Raw genomic sequence first — 24,692 nt, 5'->3', positions numbered from 1 at the left:
TCCAATTTGAACTTTTTTAACATCCCAAGTAACTCTCAAATATTCATTTTAATTCCATAAACATCAAATTAAACATTGGTAACAGTCATGGGGGTTGGTGGAATTTGAAATTCAAAGGGTATCTCAAACTCTATAAATAGGAGCTTATTTCTCACTATTGACTAGAGATTTGACCAATGATACTGAGTCAAAATAACAATATAAAGTAAGAACTGAACTCAAGAATAACAAACGACACACAAATTTATAGTGGTTCGGCCTTGCTGATCAGCAATGACCTATGTCCAGTTAGTACTCTTATTTATTTAAATTCTCAAAACTTGTGATCAAATGACTAGAGTCAATCATGTTTCACAAGCTAAGAGAGAGGATACAAGAGCGTGTATAATAGCACTAGATCCTTAGAATTCTCTAAATTAAAGTATTACAACGTGAAAAAATAATGAACCCTTGAGTCCTCTATTTATAGACTCAAGAATGTATATAGATAGGTCATGAGCCTTGCATAACTTGTGCAACAAGTAATAATAAAATAATACACTTTATATTTTAAATAAAAGATATCTCATAAATATCTGTATATATAGCTAACTTTGAGCTTTAACTGCGTTATATCGAGCAGCTCTGGTCGCATGTCTTTTGTTAACTTCTTTTCCTACCGCTCCGCATAGATTCTGAATGTGTCTGATAGTAAGTTTTCTTCTCTTGTTTGGTTGTGAGTTGACCAAACCTCTATAAATATATTGTCATGCGTCTTTCACGTGCCTTATGCTTGTGCCACATCATCATTCTAATTTTTAGGGAAATATTTTTCCCCCAAGTTTATTAAGATGCGACCAGAATTAAATAAACTTACTCAACCAGCCTTCTGATAACTCTACAAAATAGAGTTATTTTACCAGTTTTTATGTGCTAATTGTTGCTTAATTCTTGATTTTTTAATTGATTTATTAATTTTTTTAAGTAATTTTAAATTTATTAGTCTTATCATGATTTTATATATTTTTGTGTGTTTTTATAGTTATTTTGTTGTAGTTAATTATTTGAATTATTATTGTTTTAATTTGTGGTAAAAAAATGTTATATTATTGAGCTTAAATGTTAAATATAAATTAAGCTATAATTAATATTTTCGAAGAATTAATTTGATTTATTTTATAGTTGGAAATATTTTATTATGATTTATTTTATGTTTATTTTGTTAGGGAATTTTGTACATTTTTGTGCTTGAAAGTCAATGATAGAAAACTAAAAAAGAAAGGAAAAATGGCATTTTTAAGGAAAATAAATGACAAGCTTGGCATTTATGAAAGGCCTTCAGCCTTCCCACCTCCTTCGGGCCCAAGCCCAGCACCCAGGCCCACGCCTGCCACCCACCAGCAGCCAGCCATCTGGGCCGCCAGCCTTCAGCCAGGCCCAACACCCCAATCCCCTACCAGCTACCCTTCAACGCCTCACTTCAGCCCCAGCCGTACACCATCATTCGGGCCTCAGCATGAAGCCCCTTCACGTGCCTCCTGAAGCTTCCTCCTCAGCAGCAAGGCTCTCCCCCAGCCGTGTGCCTCATCCTCCAACTGTTCCCCAGGCCTAATGCCTCAGCCTGCCCACCAAAGCTTCCCAGCCCACCACGCCAGACCAAGCTGCCAACACCCACCAAAGTCACCATTTTTTTGAGCCCAACAAATACCAATGTACTCTTGTCCCTTATGTTCAAAAATGCCACTTTTTACCCCACTTTCTACACATTTTACCCCAAAACATCATTATTACACCCTATAATTTACCCTTATTTGCCATATTATAATTAATTAAATTAATTTAATCAATTTAAATTGATTATTTTAATACCTCATTTTGGCTATAAATATGGAGTTTTGAAGACCATTTAGGGAGACTTAGAGGAGGAGGTTACCATACCAAAGTTTCTACACTTTCAAACCTCTCAATTCTCTTCATCTTCTTCTTCTTTTTGGTTATTTTCTATGTATTTTTAGAGGAACAATTTGGGGGTTTCTCCTCCAAATTTTCCTATTTATGTTTGTAATTTTTAGTTTGTATTTTCTATTCTAGTTATGAGTTTCTAATCTTTTTAAGATTATTAAGGTGAAGATGAAACAATTTGTAACTAGATAGTATTTATTTTGTATGTTGATTTCCCATTTTGTGCAACAAAGTTTATGGAATTTTCTTCTTCAAATATCTTCTTTCATCTTAAATATCATGTATTTTGGATTGTTAGCACATATTTACACTTTGTTCTTCATTAGTGCAAAAACATAATATTCTTTGTGTAAGATGTGTCATTAAATTGTACACATCCATGCTTAGAACAAAAATATTATGCTTGGACTTATAAATAATGTTCATTGATTTATTTGTTATTTCATTAGATTGATTTACATTAAATACTTTGAAATTATAACTTTTTGAAAAGTGAAGAAAAATCTTATCTTTTTAGAAGTAATTTTTGCTTAAAATTATAAATCTATTTGGAAAATGATAATTTGATTTATTTTAACTATCACTAAAACTTGGGAATCAATATACTTATAAATATTATTGAACTTATATTTTGTGGATTCTAATCCTTAATAATCTTATTTAACCATCTTGTTTACTGTTGACCGCGTTTTTGGCCAACGACGTGAGAACGTCAAAAACGACAAACCTTCAAGAGAAAATAAAATGATATAGACGGGTTTTGAACAGAAAATAAATAACACAACAATTTTTATAGTGGTTCAGCCCCAATATGTTGGTAATAGCCTAATCCACTTAGAGTTGTGATTATAGATCTGTACTCAAGATCAGATGGACTGAGCCAACTGAGTTTCTTCAATACAGATTGCAAAAATACAAGAATTCTTTATGATACCAGCACTTTCTCTCTCTAGAAAACTCAGACCCAAAATTTCCCCAAAAGTCTCTCAAAAGAAGAAGCCCTTTCTGATCCCATAAGCCATATATTTATAGGCTTAGGATCATACATCTGATATCCCCTAGAATCGGGATATTTTATTATATTTATTACATTTAAATTACAAAAAACATTCAAAATGTAACAAAACCCCCAATTTGTGGGAAGAATGAGAGATTCCCGCGCGTGCCAAGACCGGTTCTTGTTGAAGCCGTTTCTAGGAATCTTGACTTAGTCCTCCTATATCTGGTCGACCCATATCTCCTACTGACCACCCATGCAAGTGCTGGTTGGACACATGCATGCTGGACATATGCAAGTGCTGGTAGGACATACACTTGCTGGTAGGACATGCTTTTGTTGGTCGGACAAGTGCATGGTGGTAGGACATGCACTCCTCTCCTCTAACATGAAACTCTCCTCTAGCATGCCATATCTCTCCTCTAACATGGCATTCTCCTCTAGCATGCCATATCTTTATTTGGACAACCATGCACTTGTTGGACATATGCATAAAGACCACATTCTTGGGGTCTCCTCGGACCAAGGTCCCTTGGGCTCTCCTCGGACCACTCTCTTGGGTTCTCCTCGGACCAAGGTCCCTTGGGGTCTCCTCGGACCTAGGTCCCTTGGGCTCTCCTCGGAACACTCTCTTGGGTTCTCCTCGGACCAAGGTCCCTTTAGCTCTCCTCGGACCAAGGTCCGATCTCATCTTGGCCTTTCATCGGACCAAGGTCCGACCGGGCACTTGGACTGCTCCTCGTATGTACTTGGCTTGGACGTGACACTCTCAAGCAATCAAAACTCTTCATCAGTCTACCGGGTCACTTTATCACAACTCTGAGGAGTCAATGTATTTATTGACTATTTAATGTGTCTTTTACGGACCATGTACTGCCATTTGTCACCTCTATTGCCACGTCATCAATCTCCATTTTTGGGGATAACATTTACAATTATTAATTTATGTTTATATACTATCTTTAATTTCTTTATTATTATCTTTTATTTTATTTTTATTGTTAAAAATTCTCATCAATCTTTGGAACTAGGTTAAAATTTATTAATTTTGGTTTAAAATAGTTTTCTTTTCGATTTTAGACAACTTCTTTGGGTTCGATCTCGTGCTTACACGAACACTATTCTATAAATACGATTCATGGGCTTGCGAGTATAAATATTTAAAACATTCCCGTTTTGGGTCAATCACCTTCACCGACCTATCACATCCAATTGTACTTTTACTTTATCAAAAAGGTAAATAGTCATGATTTTACAGTTTCCAAAGAACAAACTGACGACTTTGTGCTTCCCAACGACATTGGTCAGCATGCGACCAATGCTGAGGGTCCTTCGACCACCAACTAACCTGTAAGAACCGAGCAATCTCCCGAGGTTCTCCTTTCCCATGCTCTTGTAAGAGAGGTCATAAAAAAGGATGCACCCTGGTATGTTGTCCCTCCTAGCATTATATTGAGCAGGATGGTGGCCAAGTATCCAAAGAAATATGGCCTCCTTGGGATTACGTTATTCAAGCCAACCCTCGACTAGAGGGCAAACATGCCTGGTGGCGCTTACAACGCTTGGTCGAGGTATCACATCGAGGCAGGGGTAACCTTGTCTCTATACAATTTTTTATGAGGGGTGGCGAACTATTTTGACATTTCTCCATTTCAAATAACCTCGAATGGGTATATAGTGTTATCGACACTCTTTACTCTTTACCATCACAAAAATGGCATGTACCCACTCCCCATGAAATTAACTATCTGTTCGATCTTAAATCCAACCCCAACCAAAATATCACTGGGTTTTTCCATTTCTGCCATCATAAGTCTTCTCGTACATTCTTGAGCGATATAACCTATAAGTCCAATGTGGGGAAAGACCTTCAAGAGTATTTCCTCACCACCGATCTTGTAGCGGAAAAGTTGTTCTTCACTTGGGGAGGTAATAACCTACATATACAGTCATTTAGTTACAAATAAATGGTCATTGGACCAATTTGGGGCCGCTGCCCTGAACAGTTGACCATAGAGCCCACCCCGAGGCCTATGCCCTAGCTGTGTGCCCATAGAGTCACCTGGGGCCCTCACCCTTAGCTCTAAGTAACTAGCCATAGAGCTAGCCCAACATCTTTGGTTTTTTTTTCAATGACCATAGGGTCGGCCAACATAATAGTACATTGCTGATTTAGGCCTAAGCCTTTCGACCAGCGCACAACGCGCAACTGTCATCCTTGACTAATAAGTCAAGCTCTGATCCTGGTGTTCAAACTTCAAAATAGAAACTGATATGAATAGGCATATCCCAACAAAAACGAGTACGCAAGCATGTTAATCACATAACACCATCTAATAACCGTATTCATAATACTAATCAAACTTATTTAACGGGGCCTCAGGCCCTAACCATGGAATCCATACAACAAACATGAAACACTTAAGCAGGTATAGAATATTCAAGTAGGATCAACCAACATGTGAAACAACAGCTTAAACATAAACATTTTCAGGGGCCCAAGCCCTAATTATAATAATTGATAACATTCGGGCCAATCCCTGATCACATATAACACGTATTGGGTGCAGTTTTCTTACCTCAGGTCCGAGTATAGCGTAAAATAAGAGCGAACCTCGAGCACAATCCTAGTTCTGAGCCCTAGCGATAACCTAGTCAAAACCATACTATAGGATTCAATCAATCACGAGCAAATAAAGGCTTCCAGACTGAGTCCTAGCCTCAAATTCCACTAAACCGGGTAGTGGAATCGATCCCGGGCCCTAAGGAAAAGGTTCTCGTCATTAAAACTCCCCAAGGCCAAAATTGCCCAGGCGGGCCGCAACCTGGCCTTGAGGGTCGTGGCACCCCCCCCCCCCCCCCCCCCCCCCTCATATCTGAGAGCCTCCCCCTATGCCAAAGTAACATGGGCCGCGACTTGCCCATTAGGGTCGCGACGCACCTCCCAGGGCCCTGAGTTCGGCTAAGTCGCAGCTCCTCAAGAACACAGTCGTGACTTGGCCCCACGAACCCAGATTTTCTTCATTTCCCAACAGCCAAATCCCACCTAAACTATCCCAATTTCACTCAAAAACCATAATTCAATCATCACAATAGTTCTAACATCTTTCCAGTAGCGAAACCCATCAAAATACTGAATCAACTCTTGAGCTATAAAGCTCAAGAACTCTTCAAGAACAGCCAAACTAAGCATAAAAATCAATGGAAATCAAGGTCCAAAGCTTACCTCAGTTGTGATCTAAGTCTCCCCAGCTGTAGCTAATCCACTCCCAAGCCTTCAATTCTTTGGTTCCTAGCCAAAGTCCTTCTTAATTCTCTAAAATCAGCTTAAGGAAGCTTAGAGAAAAATGAGAGGAAGAGAGAGAAAGAGTGAGTTGGCCAGTGGTAACTTCTGAGTGTTTCTTTATGTTTCCTAAGGACTTTAGCTAATCGTGAGGCTCGGGGTACAAAAAACGTCCCTGAGGGAAAAATGGTCAAATTCCTCGGTATTCCCTCCTAAACTCACTAACTCCAAATATATCCCCAATTATTCACTCCCATTATCCAATAACCCAATTAAATGACAAATACCCAAAATACCCCTTGACTCGCCCTGAGTCGGGTATTGGGCCCCGTTGTGAATTTCCTGCTAACTTGCTCCCAGAGATTGTCTCGTGCCGAATAATTCAACTAAACCCACACAATAATGTGGTCTCTCACATATATAACATATACGTACACATATATACAATTATGCCCATAACGGGCCAAATTACGAAAGTTGCCCTTCTAATAAGAAACGGGCCCACATGCATATTTAATACTCCTAAACATGCACCACTAGTTATATTATCACATAATTCACATAATCTCAATCAAATATATCAAATAAACATATAACTCCATATATTGTCATCCTGGCCCCTTAATCAAGGCCTTAAGCTTTATTAGGTAATTTTGGGACGTTACATCATTCCTCTACAGTTAGTATTTTGATGTCTTGCTTATGTCCTGGGGTCCTGGAATACCTCTCTCTTGCCTTAACACTATCACCAGCTAAGTGTGATCAGCCACAAATGGTGAGCAAAGTGCCCGCGAGTGGGGCTGGCTGTAGAGAAGGCGAGCGTTGGTTTGCACGTTCTTGCTCGTTGCCCCTGTTAGCTCCTTGTTGGGGATTATCCCTTACTCGTATATGTCTTCTTAGATGTCCTTGTCATATCAGAAACTCAATTTCATATTTGAGCTGGTTGCATTCATTTGTGTCATGGCCATAATCATTATGGAAGCGACAAAACTTTGTTGTATCTCTTTTTGAAATGTCCTTCCTGATGGGGGCTGGTCGCCTAAAAGATACGATGGTGTGGTTGGCCTGGTATACTTCTGCACGACTGTCAACCAGAGCCGTATAATTGGTTAGCCTTGGTTCATATATATTATGTTTAGGGTTTTTGTTATTAGACGTAGACAGCTCAGTGCTTGCACGTTTTCCACCATTCTTGTTGTTGTTTTTACCACCGTTGTTGGACTTACTAGGGCCAACTACAACTTTGGTTGGCTTATCTTTTTTGTTCTGATGAGCATTTGGAAATTTTCCTTCATTGGCAATAGCCTCCTCTAACTTAATGTACTTATCGGCTTGGTCCAAAAACTCTTGGGTGGTTTTAACTGTTGGGGTTTTATGCCCTAATTAAAACCCAAATTCTTTGTAATCTCATTTTATTATCAATAAAAGAATATAAATCATTTTTTGACTTGGTCAATCACTTTGCTCACATGTTTTATTTTCATGATTATTTGTTGAATATAAACTTCTATTAAATCCCGAGCATATAGCTAATCTTATTTATAGTGACGTAATCACAGTGGAATATACATATGATTATATGTTCAAAAATAAGTTAGTCCTAAGATTAGTCAGTGCACCAGATTTACACTGACTTGCCAATCTATGATATGATCTACTTACACATTACAGTGTTATGTTCTTTCCAGAACATTAGCAGAGTAGATAAGATCAGATGTATTTGTTACATCGGACAGGACCGATATTGACAGTTGATAAGATAAGTAAACATGCCGTTATTATCTATTCTAGTCATATCATATAGTTGACCATAGATCAATTCAATCTCAATTCTGAGTGGTTATTATTCTAACTGATTGTATTATTTGAGTTCTTTGACTTGTTCGTTATCAGCTTACCCTACGGACTAGCCCATACTTACATCTTGGGAACTCGGTAGTATAATTGAGTGGGAGTGTTAATCATAGATATGAACATCTATAGCTTCTGATGAAGAAGTGAAACGATGGTTTCCTTTTAGTTTGGTTCAAGGTGTTAAATGATAGAGATCTCATTTTAGTAATTAAATTAGTTTACTGAAATATCATTTACAAGGAACTAAGTGTTTTAAGGATAAAATACAATGAGGGGTAAAACGGTATTTTAGTCCTATCTCATTGTAGACCGTCTATAGAGGATTGAGTGAAAATTATGGTTGTAACAATGGATAATTAATAGCGTATCTATATTTGTTATAGAGCGTTCTATGAATTCAAGAGTGCAATTCCAAGTCTATAGTGGAGTCACGAGGAATTAATAAGTTAGTAAATTTATTTGTTAGATTTATGATAACTTATTGGAGCTTGATTTCATAGGCCCATGGTCCCCATTGTACCTTGGATAAAATCATCTAGATAGTCTCAATTAATTGATTTAATTATCAATTAGAATTATCAAAGTTGACCAAGTCAATTTTGGATAGTTTCACGGAGTTGTGTAATTTTGAGAAGAAAAGAGAAATTATGGCAGATTTATTAATTAAGATAAATTGGTATCTAAATTAATAAATAAATTTAAATCAAGGTTCAAATTATAAATAATTAATTTGATAAAGGATTTAAATAATTATTTAATTAATTAAATCAATAGAAAATAATCCAGGCCTTGATTTTAAGTCCAATGGGCTTATAATCAAATGAGAAATTTCACGGGCCTATAGCCCATGATAACTTCGACCTAGGGCTTCAAAATGGCTGTTATTTTATTGATTTTTTAATTAAATTAAATGGCTTAATTGAGTCTATAAAAGGAGTGCTTAGAGAGAAGATTTCAGAGACGGCAGATAAGTCACAAGTCAGATTTTCTGATAGTTTTATATTCTCTCTAAACACAAGTCCTTTTCTAAGCCACTTTGTTATTTTCTCTTCTTCTCTCTATATCTATCTCATGTGTTGAGAATTGCCCACACTAGTCTAGGTGGTTCTATGGATACATTGGAAGATCGTGAAGAAAATAGAAGATCGGTTCAGTTTCTTGATAATACTCTGTGACAGAAAGGATACAAGAGTTATAGAAACTGAAGGAATGACTCTTAATTCCGCTGCGTATACTGTAAGTATTCTATTCTTTGTTTCTCTTTAAATTCAATTTTAGAAACATGTTTAAGGCTATCTCGTATTAATTTGTTTAATATTAGATATACATGAAAATAAATAAAGATCCTGTATAAGCTTTTTCTAACATGAACTCCATTTTTTTTTCGTAAACTACTTCATAATGGGGATTGGCACTGTACCCCAGCTGTAATGGCCGTCATTTTTCCTTCACCCCCATCTTTTTGGCGCGAGCAACTACTCTCATGAACCTCTGAATATACTCTTTGAGAGGCTCTCCTTCCTTTTTACTTATATCTACTAGCTGATTTGCTTCAGTTGGATGTATGCGACCAACATAAAATTATGTGTAAAAATCCTTGATTAATATTTCCCATGAAGTTATGCTGGCCAGTGGAAATTTGAAATACCACTCCTGAGCGGCATCAGACCGAGTGGCTGAGAAAATTCTGCACCGGGCGTCTTCAGACACCTTTTGAATATCTATCTGTATCTCAAATTTGTTTACATGAGATACTGGGTCTTCCCTTCCAATATAGCTAGGTAGCATAAACATTTTGAATTTACTAGGGATTTCGACCGCGACATTTCTATTAATGAAAGGAGTGCCTTTTTTTTCTGGTCATATAGTCAATGTGGGAAGTTTTATTGCTGACTAGCTGTTGAACAAATTGGTTCAAAGTATCTATTTGGGCCTTGACAGCAGCTGGTATTGCAGGGGCAGGAGTAGCTACAATAGGTATATGCTCATTAGACCTTCCTTTGGTTGGTCAGTATATCCCTCACATCTTCATTTCTTCGTTTTTGCTTTGATACTCCTAGTCGATCAAAGACATTAGGCTGTCTTGCCCGCCCCTTGCGTCCTAACTTGCTGGTCGATAATTCATTGGTGGAGGAGGTGGAGGGTCTTATTGATCGAACCTTTGTTCATTAGGTCGACCATCGTTTCGTCTTGGATTTGTGTTGTATCCGGAATCCCCTTCGTTGTAATCGTGTCCATCTCTAAACTGTGACTTGTGAGTGCATGACCTACTATATGCACTATCACCTTCTCTTTGTCCAAAGCTGTCTCGATAAACTGGAGGAGGCCTATGAGGTCTGCATTGGTCGCTAGGTCTCGGGACATTATCTTTTTGTGGGGGATCTCTAACCCCATAACCTAAGTCTGGCTGCCTCTTATTTCCCGAGGGAACATTTCCTAGTCGTCTTTCGGGTGGGACTTGCTCGTCAGTTCCAGGACATCTTGGGCTCCAGGGATGCTGCTCATCCCTATTTTGTCGAGGTGGTTGTTCACTGACTCGACCGGACCAAGGTGGTTGACGCTGCTCGATATGTCTACCAGAATTCCGGGGCTATTTTTCAGGTTGAGCAGCCCTGTGTTGTTCTAGCTGTTGTGATGGTTCAGGTTGAGTGCAGGTCGAACTCCTTGTGCCAATTGTATAGCCGCCTCTAAGGCCATAATTGCATCCCTCTGACGCCAATCCATCTCGGCTTTCCTATCATTGATCTCTAGCATTTGTTTATCAATTTCCATTTGTTGCATGATCATAGTCTCAGCGACATTCTCTTGGTTAGCCTTCAACGTGGCTAACTCATCCTACAACATTCCCATGGCTAATCTATAACATCCCGTAAAATTTCTTAACATAATTTGCAAAAAAAACATAACTGTTTGCTAAAAATAAAGTAACCAAAAATCCATATAAAAAAAAACTTTTCAAAACATGCAATAGTTTGGAGGTATGCGCATACTTAAAAGTGAATTACAGTGTCATAATTTAAAAAAATTCAACAAGCCCAAAATAAATTCTTAATTATCATATGGGTTCTAGTCCCCAAAACATAAAGTTCCCAAAAGGTCGGTCACATGTACATCCTCGTAGATAAACTCTAGCGTTCACTGATCCACTTAGCCTTTGAGCTTACCTACAACACGAAACAACTAGGTAAGTGAAACGCTTAGTAAGAACAACATAACAAATATAACCACATAAACAGAGCAAGAACTTAAACAAATTGTAACTAGGCAGATAACCAACCAAGAATAAGATTATGGTGACCCCGAACCCAACATACAATTAAAAAATGTGCGAACATTCTGGCAAACTTATGTTCATGCCTCATAATAAAAATTCATATCCTAAAAATACACTTGCACACAGAAGATCCCAGAGCATACATATAGTCTTAACTGGTTACATACATACATTCTTAACATACTTAACGTTCTTATCATGCATACTTAGTTTTCTTACATACTCATTATTCTTGACATACATACTTACTTAGTCTTTCATCTTGACATACATACTTACTTAGTCATTCATCTTGACATACATATATACTTAGGGTTCTAGAGGAACAATAAAAAATAACTTCACATATCTTAACATATCTTACCATAGCGTTGACAGGTGTAAACTAGTTACACTGGTTACCCGGACTCCTAGAAGGATACGTCATACTTTCTTAGTCATAGAGATTTGATTCCAAAATTAACTTACTTATGTGTCACGAAGTTTAACCAGACTCTTATGTCACAGATGTTAAACCAGACTTTTTTACATATTGCAAAATCAACTTACTTATGTGTCACGGAGTTTAACTAGACTCTTATGTCACATGTGTTAAATTGAACTTCTTACATATTTCGATGGCCAATCGACCTTAGTTACATAATCATCAGTGGTGAACCTATTTCTTACTTAGTTCCCAGTGGCCAGCCGAAGTTCATAGACATCACAGTAGCTAGCCGAACTGCTTACCTTAGTCATGAGTATGTGAACCCTCTAGGACCACGGTCTTGAGTAAACCTTCTAAGACTAGTTCAAATTATTAGCTTATATCTTAGTTATCTAAATTAGTCATGATCGTGTTGTAGCCAAACATATCATAAGTTTTCTTACCCAGATTCCTCAGCGCTTGCTTGTGGAAATCTTCTATCCAGAAGTGAGCCTTCCCACTTAGATAACACTGTAGTGAAACAACACAATGACTCAGATTAAACTATGGCATATTCTTATAGCTAATATTCCACGATAGCTACATGAAATAAATTCTTAGAGACTCTATACTATAGTCTTCTATACACTTCACAATGTATAAGGCCGGATTTCGTTTCAGTCTTTATGGTATCATAAGAAAATCGGCCTCACCGCAACACGCTCTCCGTGTTGTGCATTTTAATATTCTTTAAATAAAGAACTCTCTTATCAGATTACCCGTATTTTGGTTTTAGGAAAAAGGAGTTATACTCAACTCATATCTTTAGAAAAATACCAACTTGTCGTCCTTTAATGAAAGTTTACCGTTTTCTATCATTTACCAAAATACTGCTTTTTGACCCTATCAAATAATATCTGACAATGTTATCCCGTTCTCTTAAAGGTTCTACAAAACTCAAACTCTCATTCTTACCAATTTTCACCCATAACCTAGGATCCCTTTTTATGTTATTTTTGAAAGAAGTGCAATTGGACCCTTAACTTATAAAATGGTAAAAATCAACTTTTCGTTAAGGTTTGAAATTGCTACTTTTTAGTTTTTAGGGAAACTTAGAAAAATTATTTCTCTTAAACTGTGACACATTTTTCTCTAAACTTTTACAGGAGTTTTTGTACACATCTTAAATAATTCTCTTCAAAATTTTATATTTTTTGGGATGACAAAATATATTCAAAATTTTAAAGCAATCTTGGCAGCGCCTGCTGCCCAGAAGTTTTTCCCAGATTTTATGGTAACTTTGAAATTTTATTTCTCTTACACCGTAGCCCAGTTAATTCTCAACTTTTACAAGGATATTTTAATTAGATTTTTTAAAAAGTTCATAATTTTTGGAATAATAAAACTCATCAAAATGTTTAAATAAATCTGGGCAGTGCTTGCTGTCTAGAAGTTTTGTTTCTAAATTATAAGCCAAAGTTTGAAAACTCATATCTCTTATAACTCAACACATTTTCCTCTAAAATTTTACAGTGACCCTTATACATGTTTAGAATAACACCCTACCAAATTTCATACCATTTGGATTAGTAAAACTCGTTCAAAAGTTAAAACAATCTGGGTAGTACATGCTGCCCGGAAATTTTCCAGATTTACATCAAAATGCCAAAACGTACATAACTTGGGTTTAAAAATACATTTTTATGATTTTACAAAGCCTATCATAAAGTAATCACAAATAACTATGCAACTACATAAATATGTTTCACAATCAAAGGCCTTAGAGTATGATCTGACCTGTTGGAAGCCAGACTACGAAATTTTTGCAGCATGCATTTTTACACAACCTAACAACAATAAGCATTTCTAGCATAACTCTAGCCACATGCATGCATGAAAATCATCAAATCACACCACCTAAACCTTAAGCATAAAATTTACTCCAAAAACTATTAAAATAACCTATATAACCGGATCTATCAACATATAAATCTTAAAACTCAAGAACAACCATAAATTTCTACCTTTGATAGTTATAGCTTGGAGATGTGTTTTTCTTAGGTTCCTTAAACTCCCCCTTGTTCTATACACTCTCAAAACCGAGCCCCAAGTTCCACATTAAGATTTTTAAGAAAAGGATTAAGATAAAAAACTTAGATGAGGGAGAAAACATGCAAACTACTAAGATTTCTTACCTTGCTTTCACTTGATCACCAAAGTGCTAAATCCTTGAGGTACTACCTGTACAAGCCTCTCTTGAACCCTAGAACACAAGATCAAAGCCATGCATGGATATTAGATCACATGCATGCAACATAAGCCCTTAGGGTTTCGGGTTTGAAGAGGAAGAGAGGAGAAAAGTGAAGTAGGGTTTGAAACTTACTCTTACCTAGTGTGCTCTTGAGCTTCTCCCTCTTTCAATGGGGAAATGAGAGCTCTTGGCTCATGGAAAAAAAAATTGCAGCAATGGAGAGTAAAGAGACTTAGGGTTTCAGTTTTGGGGAGAGGAAAAGGAGAGAGTGTTTTTCTTGAGGAAAAATAAATTTTTAGAAAATGATTAGATGTGTAAGAGAGAAATGATTGAGGTTTAGCCAATGAGTGGGGTAAGGCTATTACTCTTCCTAGGGTAGGTGTCCTAGGTTCTTGAGAGGCATAGTCTTGCTGCCCCCACCCCCTTCTCTCTCTCCTCCCTTGGAAAAGATCTTTATGCCCTTGCTCCTTTTTACACCTCTCCTTAGACACTCAAGGGCCCTTTGAAAATTTTACTTATCTAAAATTCCCTAAAATTTTACCCTATAGCTTTTAAATATGACCAAGCTTAATTAATTAAATTAAATGTGACCCAAAAATAAAATTTGTTGCATATCACATAATTTTGGTAATTTTACCAAATTAACCAAAATGCCCTTGAGACCCGAGCAAGAAATTCTCATTCCTAAGCTCGGTTGATTGGAATTCAAACCTCAATCAATTTTTCTTAAACTTATTGACTCGACTATAAAGTCCCAGTTTCCATACAAAATTAATATTTTTATGCCATAGTATTTCATATTTTATTAATCTGAGATTTTTACCCGATTAGGGTTTTTGACCCAGTCCACAACCAAAGGTCTCAGTTTCTAAAAAAAACACCACTTACCACAATATGGCTAGCATTAAAACATCATGAAATTCTTGTAACATAAAATGTTCCCCTGAAATAATACATAATATGGGGAATTAAAATATTTGAAACTAAGGTTTACCTGGTGCCCTAAACACGGAGCGTTACATGCTCGCTGGGTTTCAACATCCAATTCTTGGCTTTCTTCCTCCAGTTCCACTTGAGACTCCTCTTCAATCAATCCTAGTGGAGGGGGTGGGATCTAAGGATTCTCAGACGTTTGACCTGCCTACTTCCCCTGCGTTTTCCTAGTAGACTTAGCCATTTTTCTTTTTCTTCTTCTTGAGTTTGACTTTCAATGAAAGCACCAAAATGTTGACCAGAGATTTGGCCAACGACACTAAGTCAAATAATGATATAAAGTAAGAACTAAACTCAAGAATAACAAACAACACAGCGATTTATAGTGGTTCGACCCTGGTGATCGGTAATGACCTACGTCCACTTAGTACTCTTATTTATGTAAATTCTCAAAACTTGCGATCAGATGAATAGAGTCAACCAAGTTTCACAAGCTAATAGAGAGGATACAAGAACGTGTATAATGGTACTAGATTCTTAGAATTCTCTAAAGTAAAGGATTACAGAGTGAAAAAATAATGAACTCTTGAGTCCTTTATTTATAGACTCAAGAATGTACATAGATGAGCCATGAGCCTTGTGTAACTTGTGAAACAAGTAATAATAAAATAATATACTTTATATTTTAAATAACACATTTCTCATAAATATTTGTATATTTAACTAACTTTGAGCTTTAACTGCATTACATCGAGCAGCTCTAGTCACATGTCTTTTGCCAACTTCTTTTCCTGTCGCTCCACATAGATTCTGAATGTGTCTGAAAGTATGTTTTCTTCTCTTGTCTGGTCATGGGTCAACCAACCCTCTATAAATATATTGTCATGCATCTTTCACGTGCCTTATATTTGTGCCACATCATCATGCTAATTTTTTAGGGAAATACTCACTTGTAAGACACACCATTTTCTATCCACAAAACACTTGACTAGAAAATACACCATTGAGGCTTGATAATTCCAGAGAACTATTTCCTTGTGAGATCCCTTAGTGCTTAGCAAATATGGGAAATAACCTTTTGGAAAAAGGTTTTGAACTTTGTTCAAGTTGGTGATCCCCATTACTCTACACTTTGATTGTGTGAGAGTTTGTGTTCTTTCTATTGTTCTCATTTCATTCTTTTGTTGTTGTTCTTCTTATTTACTTGTATTATTATTGTTTTGAGTTTGTGATCTTCATCTTCTACATCTTTCTATATACTTGTATTTTGAGCAATTGAGTTGTAACCTTACTTTTATCAAACACCTTGTCTATTGTATTCTTGCTTAGAGTTGCATTTTGGTTTCTCTATTCCCATTGAATATAATATATTCTCTAACATCCCCATTTGTAGGGGTGTTCATTGAATCACATCCAATGTTTAAAGGTCTATCCGATTCGATCCAATTATCCATTGGATGTTATTTTTTTACAACTGATTCAATCCCATTAACTTGTCTCAACCGATCCGATCCAATCCAATTATCCATTGGATTTGATCTATTTTATCCATTGGACGTGTCCCCTTGCTTATGTATTTGATTGGATTAGATCCATCCAATATTTTTGAGCATTTATTTAGCTTAATTTGTTCAAATAATTCATAATATTATATATAGGAAGTCTAATTTGTTCAAAATGATACAACAACATACAAATACAATATAAATTATAAGCATAATCCTAAATAAATAATTATATTTTAAAAATATATACAATTAGATCGGTTCAGTTTTATTGAATTTTTGCATATATTATCCAACAACTGATCCGATCCAATTTGGATCTTCAAAATCCAATCTAAGCATAATTAGATATCCAATTTTTGGCGATCGATTGTAATTGGATCAGTCAGTTCGTATTGGATTTGATGATTTTTCCCAACGACTCATCTTTCTAATTTTTTTGTTTTAATTTCTCCTTCACCACCACCACCCACACCACCTCCAAATCCTCCACCACTACCACCACCACCTTTACTGCCTCCTTTTCTTTTCATTAAAAAAATATAAAAATAAAAACAAAATCAAATACATTAACTGATAAAAGAATTCTTCTTTGTTATTGCCCCCACTTTAATATACTGCAGGAAAATTCAAGAAAATTTTCCTTTTCTTTTTATTAAAAAAAACACAAGTATAAAAAACAAAATCAAATACATTAACTAATTAAACATGATTATTTATTTATTATGATATATTAGCCAGCAACAAACCATATGATTTTGATAATCTATTATCAATTTGGATATCTTTATTTGATGAAGTAAATATGTATTTGATTTCTATTTATAGAAAAATTCGTTTTCATACTTCTTATAATATATATATATATGATACTTGATACAAATTACTCCAACATTAAGAGATTAAATCATATATGTATAAATGATATTTATGTAATAGCTATCTTAGTAATATTTGGTAATAATCAATGTTATATGTAAGCATTGGCTTGTTACTCTGTTTGGCTTGATTCAAAAAATAGTAAATTAGAGCTTTCATTAGAAGTTATCAGGCAATGTCGAATTACCATATACCTTAAGGCTTATATATATACAGAGAGGAAAGTGTTAGAATTATTAATGTTCGTTTTTTTTTTTTCAGGTTCTGAGATTATTGGTGTCTAATTTTTACTTTAATGACAATTCTAAACTTATGATATCGATTTTTAGTATTATAAATACTTGAGTGTTTTTTACGAGTCTTCCTCGATCGACCTTGTCGGATTGGAGAAATAGTGTATTATCTTTGTTTTGATTTAACATTTTTCTCGTGAGTGTGGCGGGAGGAATATGGTTTCCACTATTTGGTTCATACAATGCTTTTGAGTTTTTAATGTAAATATTTTCAGGGTCTCCACGAGTTACGTTTAAAAGTTTTTTTTATATACATTTTTGAGACTTTTTAAGAGTATAAATGGTTTAATTTTAGCAAAATTAGTATTACTATTTTTGGGTCATTACAATATTAATGAGCATACAATTATTAATTATTTTATATTAAGTCTAAATAGTTTGATTCTTGTGTTAAAAATCTCTAAAAGTGTATTTTTGTGAAAATGCTTAATTAGCCATTTTTGGTTAATTAAGTTCCATGAGTTATAAATATAGCTACGTGACCACTTAAATTAAATGAGAAGACACATATATTTAAGGTTAAGAATTTAATTTGGTGAATTAAAAAAAATTACTAGTAATTATTCTTGAAATGTATGATTAAGTGATTAGGGGTAATTAAAGGAAATTTTAGTTACTTTTCTAGAGATCTTTCCCTATTAAGTCTCTCATGTGTTTCATCCCCATCAGACTTTGCGTAAGCCATGAGGCAAATATAATAAAACAAAGAAGAAACTTGAGGTGATTTGTGAAAATACAGAGACTTCTTGTGCATAATCTTATGCCTTGAGCATACAATAAAAAGAAACAAATATATATATATAGGTGCACTCTTAATAGTTACTGCCCAACAAATATATATATATATAGGTGCACTCTTAATAGTTACTACTCATGAATGATTACTTTAATGTTAATCATTGAATTAAGATCAATAGTTCATATTTATAGTTGTTAATTAATATTTCTAAAAATAAATTTTGATTTTTTCAAATTTTTGGAAAGGTTACCAGATGAAGGAACGTGTATTTATTATGAAAATATAATATTTGTAAATTTTTCATTTTTCAAATACATGTCAATTTCTAAATATAGCTAGTGTTTCTCATTGGTTGGAAACACTATTAATTATGGCAAAAAATAATTAAATTCAAAATTAATGTAGAAAAAAATATTTACTTGTTGGTGACTTGCTATACCAAGTCACTATGTTACCACATCATCATAATTGTTAGTACCCATCTATGAATAGTAACAATTGGGAAGTCTTCCATATATATATGTATATTCAAATTAAATGATAGAAAGATAAGCAAAGAAAACCATAACATTTCATGGTTTATCTTGTTATATTATTTTATAAGTAATGCAATATTTTGATTAAATGAATTATGTGATAAATAATAGAGTGTGACAAATGTTATTTTGTCAAATGTAACATATATTGTGGAGTTACAATTTGAGAAATGATGATCAGAATAAGTTTTGTAACATATTGAGTGAAGTTATAATAAGAAATGATGATCATAAGTTTTGTAACTCTCACAAATATTCACCAATTGATGTGTAAAATAAGTTACACATCGATCTTGAATTTGATTTTCGTTAGTTATAATATTTTACAATTGTTGTATTCATGTTTCTAACTCCCAATGGGATTTGATGGCATTAGAAAATCAAATGGTGAATGAAAACTCTATATATAGAAATAATTTTGCCCACTTGGATGTAATGTGTGAATGTGAAAAAATACACTATATAGTTTAGAACACTTGTGATGGCATGTTCATTTTTTAGAGCATTATGATGAGTATAAGAGAAGGCTTGATAAATCCTTAGGAGCATTCCCAAAGTGTTCTTCTGAGGGAGGAAATAACTTTTAGGACAAAGGTTTTGAGCATTGACCCAAAAGGAAGAAGTCAACAGTAACACCGTGGTCACAGGTCAGTTCCTTATTACTGGTATGATATGTTGAGTCTTTATTGATTTTGGAGTGATTCACTCTTATATTGCTATGAATGTGATTGAAAAATTGGGTATGCCTTATAAATTGTTTGAGCGTAGTTTTAGTACAATGTTACCATAAGGAGACATTATGTCGTCAACTTGGTGGTTACAGTCAGCATCAATAATAGTAGAGGGCAGAGAATGCTCGACAGACCTCATAGAGTTAGACATACCAAATTATGACGCCATACTCGGCATGGATTGGTTATCCAAATATAGAGCGATGATAAACTGTCGGCAAAAGGCTGTGGAGTTCATACCAAAGGAAGGAGAACTCTTTTCTTTTATGGGAGAAGTGGACGGTTTTTATACACCCATTATATCAGCACTAGAAGCTTGGCATAAGATGTAGCATGGGTGTTCGACATATCTGGCAAGTGTGGTGGATAAATCTAAGGAGACAGAGTTGAAAACAGAAAATATCCACATCGTTTGTGAGTTTCCGAAAGTGTTTCCTGAGGATTTAACAGGTTTATCTTTGGACAGAGAAATCGAATTCATGATCAAACTTGCACCAGAAACAACACCAATATCTAAAGCACCCTACCAGATGACACCTATAGAGTTGAAGGAACTCAAGCCATCTGTAGGAATTATTGGACAAGGGGTTCATAAGACCTAGTCATTCGCCATTGGGGGGGGGGGGGGCACCAGTCTTGTTTGTGAAAAAGAAGGATGTAAGCATGAGAATGTGCATCGATTACTGAGAACTCAATAAGGTCACCAATAAGAGTAAATATCCTTTGCCTAGGATAAATGACATTTTTTTATCAACTGCAAGGGGCAACAATGTTCTCAAAGATTGATCTGCGATCCGGGTACCATCAGTTGAAAATGAAGGAGGGAGACATTCCTAAAATAACTTTCAGAACTTGCTACGAACATTATGAGTTCCTAGGATTGTCTTTTGGACTCACTAATGCTCCAGCGACATTCATGGACATGATGAACAAAGTATTTAAGGACTACTTGGATAAATTTGTCATAGTGTTTATAGATGGCATCCTTATCTACTCAAAGACTAGGGAAGAGCATGAGGAGCACCGGAGGTTGACAATAAATAGAGTACGAGAGCATCAACTATATGCTAAATTCTCTAAGTGTGAGTTTTGGTTGGAACAAGTGACTTTCCTAGGGCATACAATTTCCAAGAATGGAATAGCAGTGGATCTGAGGCCATTAGAGACTGACCCCAACCAAAGAATGTCTCAAAGGTTCAAAGCTTCTTAGGGTTAGCGGGGTACTATCGAAAGTTTGCTGAGGGTTTTTCAAAGATTTCCACACCCTTGACCAACTTGACCCGCAAACACCAGAAGTTTACATGGATTGAGAAATGTGAAGAAAGCTTTTAGGCTATGAAGGATAAGTTGATCTCTGCACCTATCCTTTGTGTTCCCATAAAGGGCGGGAAGTTCGTGGTGTATTGCGACGCATCAAAGAACGATTTAGGTTGTGTGTTGATGCATAATGGGAAGGTGGTAGCCTATGCTTCAAGGCAGCTCAAGGACTATGAGCATCGATATCCCACCCATGATCTTGAATTAGCAGCAGTGGTGTTTGCACTAAAAATATGGAGACATCACCTTTATGGGGATAAGTGTGAAATTTACATCGATCACAAAAGTCTGAAATATTCATTCACTAAGAAAGAACTGAATATGAGACAGCGAAGGTGGCTAGAGTTAATGAAGGACTATGATTACGAAATTCTATACCACCCGGGCAAGGCCAATGTAGTGGCTGATGCATTGAGTAGGCGAGGACATGGGAGTGTCACGAAAGAGATTATAAACATCGGTATTGAGTTCGTGACAGGAGGCCTAGCAAACCTCACTCTATAGTCCTCCCTATTGGAAAAGATTAGAGAAAGGCAGAAAGTGGATGAAGCCCTAATGAAGCAAGAGGCTTTGGTACAGAAAAGTGGTAGCGGCGACTTCACCATGTCTAACGGTGGATTGTTGCAATATAAGGATAGGATCTGTGTGCCTAACAATGATGAGATTAAGGAAATTATTATGAAGTAGGCACACATAACACCTTATTCCTTACATCCATGATCGACAAAGATGTACCAAGACCTTAAGGCGTTGTATTGGTGGCCTGGAATGAAGAAGGACGTGGCTGAGTTTGTTGCCAGATGTTTGACATGTCAGCAAGTCAAAGCAGAGCACCAATGGCCAGCATGGCTACTTCAACCGCTTTATGTTCCAGAATGGAAATGGAAAGATATAGCAATTGATTTTGTAGTAGGGTTACCCAGGATCACAAAACAATATGATTATGCTTGGGTAATAGTGGATAGGCTCACTAAGTCCGCCCATTTTCTACCAGTTAAGACTACCTACTCGACGGACCAGTATGCAGAGTTGTATGTGAGCAAGATAGTGAGACTTCATGGGGTTCCAAAGTCGATTATTTCTGATCGAGGGTCAGTATTCACATCACACTTCTGGAAGGGATTACAGAAAGCCATGGGTACAAGGTTAAAGTTCAGTATCGCTTTTCATCCCGAGACTGATGGGTAGTCTGAGAGGACTATACATATTTTAGAGGATATGTTGAGATGTTGTGCATTGGACTTTTCAAAATCTTGGAGTCGATATCTACCCGTGATAGAGTTGTCCTATAACAACAACTATTTGTCCACTATTGGGATGGCTCTCTATGAGATGCTTTAAGGGCGCAAGTGTAGATCTCCCTTGCACTAGGATGAGGTTGGGGAGAGGCAAATATTAGGCCCTGAGGCAGTTAGGGAAGCCAGTGAGGCAATCGAGAAAATTCTCCAAAGGATGCTTACCACTCAAAGTAGGCAAAGGAGTTACACATACCTTAAGAGGAGGGACATCGAATTTTCAATAGGCGAGTTTGTATTCTTGAGAGTCTCGCTGATAAAAGGTGTTATGAATTTTGGGAAGAAAGGGAAGTTGAGCCTGAGATTTATAGGTCCATTTGAGATGTTGGGCAGAGTAGGGCAAGTTGCGTACCATTTAGCACTGCCCCCAGCACTAGCCGAAACACATAATGTCTTTCACATCTCGATGTTGCGTAAGTACATGTCAGATCCCTCTCATGTTCTGAGTTATGAGCCGTTACAGCTGAAGCAGGACTTGAGTTACAATGAACAGCAAGATCGTGTTATCGAAAGGGGAATCAAGGAATTGAGATCCAAAAGGATTCCTTTAGTTAAGGTCCCTTGGAAGAATAGTACGGAAAGAGAAGCAACATGGGAGCTGGCGGAAGACATGAGAGAAAGATACCCTGAGTTATTTGGTAAGAAAGATTTAAGGACGAAATTCCTTTTAAGGAGAGTATATTGTAGCGCACAATTTTTTTTTAGTTTAATTAATTTTGTGCTTTATTTTATTATTAATTGTTAAGTGTTAGGAAATTATTTTAATTTTTTGAATTGTTGGTATGAATTATGTGTGAATTTATTTTGTAAGTTGTTTATTTTAATTTGTAGGTAAATGAGTTTTGATTGAATGCACCAAGGTGCATGGTAGGTAGTGATGCACATGAGCTATTGTGTGTGTGTGTGTGCGCGCACGCACATGGTTTCATGAAGAGCTGCATTGTTGCTTTGGTGCCATCGGCTAGAGGAGAGAAGAGAGAGACAGTGTGTGTGCGTGAGATAGAGAGAAAGAAAGAAAGAAGAGAAGATAAGAGAAGGAGGAGGAGGAGAAGAAGAAAAGGATTTAAAAAATCCTAGGATATGTGTTTTAGTTTTGGTATTTTGATTCTCTAGTTCATCTCCTCATCTTTTTTATTTCTAAGTTTTCATTTTGATGTTTTGTTCTTTCTTTGTTGGGGATTTCGAAAACCCTAGGTATACCAAAAAGGGAGAACCAACTTTGCGGGGTTCATTTCTATCAAGGAGGTAATGAATCTAGTCTTTTGTTATTATTGTAATGTTGATTTTAGGTTATGATTATTGATTATTAATGATTGGTGTTTTGGGTTTTGTTTCTCGCATTAGATGGTGGTTGGATTACCATACCCTTGTATCTTGTTCGAATTCATAGCAACATGCTAGTGTTGTGTGTGATTTATTTCTCTTATGAATGGAAGCATGTATAGATATGTATATATGTATGGATGTGTAGAAAATGCATGTGAAATTTTGCTTTTGTTTCTTTTGATTTTTCTATGAACTTGGTGATGTTATTGGGAAAATAGAAACATTCTAGGGTTCATGTGAACGTGAATGAGGTTATTGGTATTTTTATGGTTTGTTGTTCATGTGGGTTTTGACCTAGGGGAATTATCATAGCATGTTGATTATTATTTTTATCATTTGATGTCACATATAATCATTAGAAACATGTTAGGTTATTTTGTCAAGATTGAGAATTGGTACAAGTCCCTTATAAATGATGATCTAGTTGGTATATGAAGATTTGGTCTAAGCATTGTTTAAACATGATTAAAAGTGGTTTTTCTTTTATTTATGCTTGTTGTTTTTTTTTATATAATTTGTGATGATAATGGTGAATTAATGTTTTGAAATGCACACATGTTTCCTCAAAGTGGTATTTGATTTTAGGTGAATAAAATTGCACATTATTTCACATGTTAATGGTGTTTTTATCAAATTAATATATGCAAATTTTTTGTATATTTTATGAAAGAAGATATAGTTTTAATCCAAGTTTGTGATTTTAATAAAATAAATAGTTGCTGGAATTTTTTTTTAATAGTGAGAAAAGTATTTTAAATGAGATAAGTAAAACTAATGCATCAAATAAATTAAACTTTAAGCTATGTATATGATGAATGTGATATTCTCAAAATGTAAATATGTATTTTTCACACTATTATTTATTTGCAGATTGTTTTTATTTAAAATGTGAAAATATTATAGTTTAAATTCATCTGTGATTTTTAAACAAATTATTAGTTGCTGAAACTTTGAGTTATTAAGAAAAAACAATTATTTTATTTAAGATAAATAAGCTCTTCACCCCAATAAATTAAGTCTTAAATGATATATATGAAAATATAATTTTCCACATTTTATTTATGAATTTTCGCATTTATAAACATGTAGACTTTTTTTAAGAGATTAGTAAGATTATTTTCTAAAAAGAAAC

Source organism: Humulus lupulus, chromosome 4, assembly GCF_963169125.1.
Source record: "Humulus lupulus chromosome 4, drHumLupu1.1, whole genome shotgun sequence".
Taxonomy (NCBI): Eukaryota; Viridiplantae; Streptophyta; class Magnoliopsida; order Rosales; family Cannabaceae; genus Humulus; species Humulus lupulus.
This window is presented reverse-complemented; position numbering follows the sequence as displayed.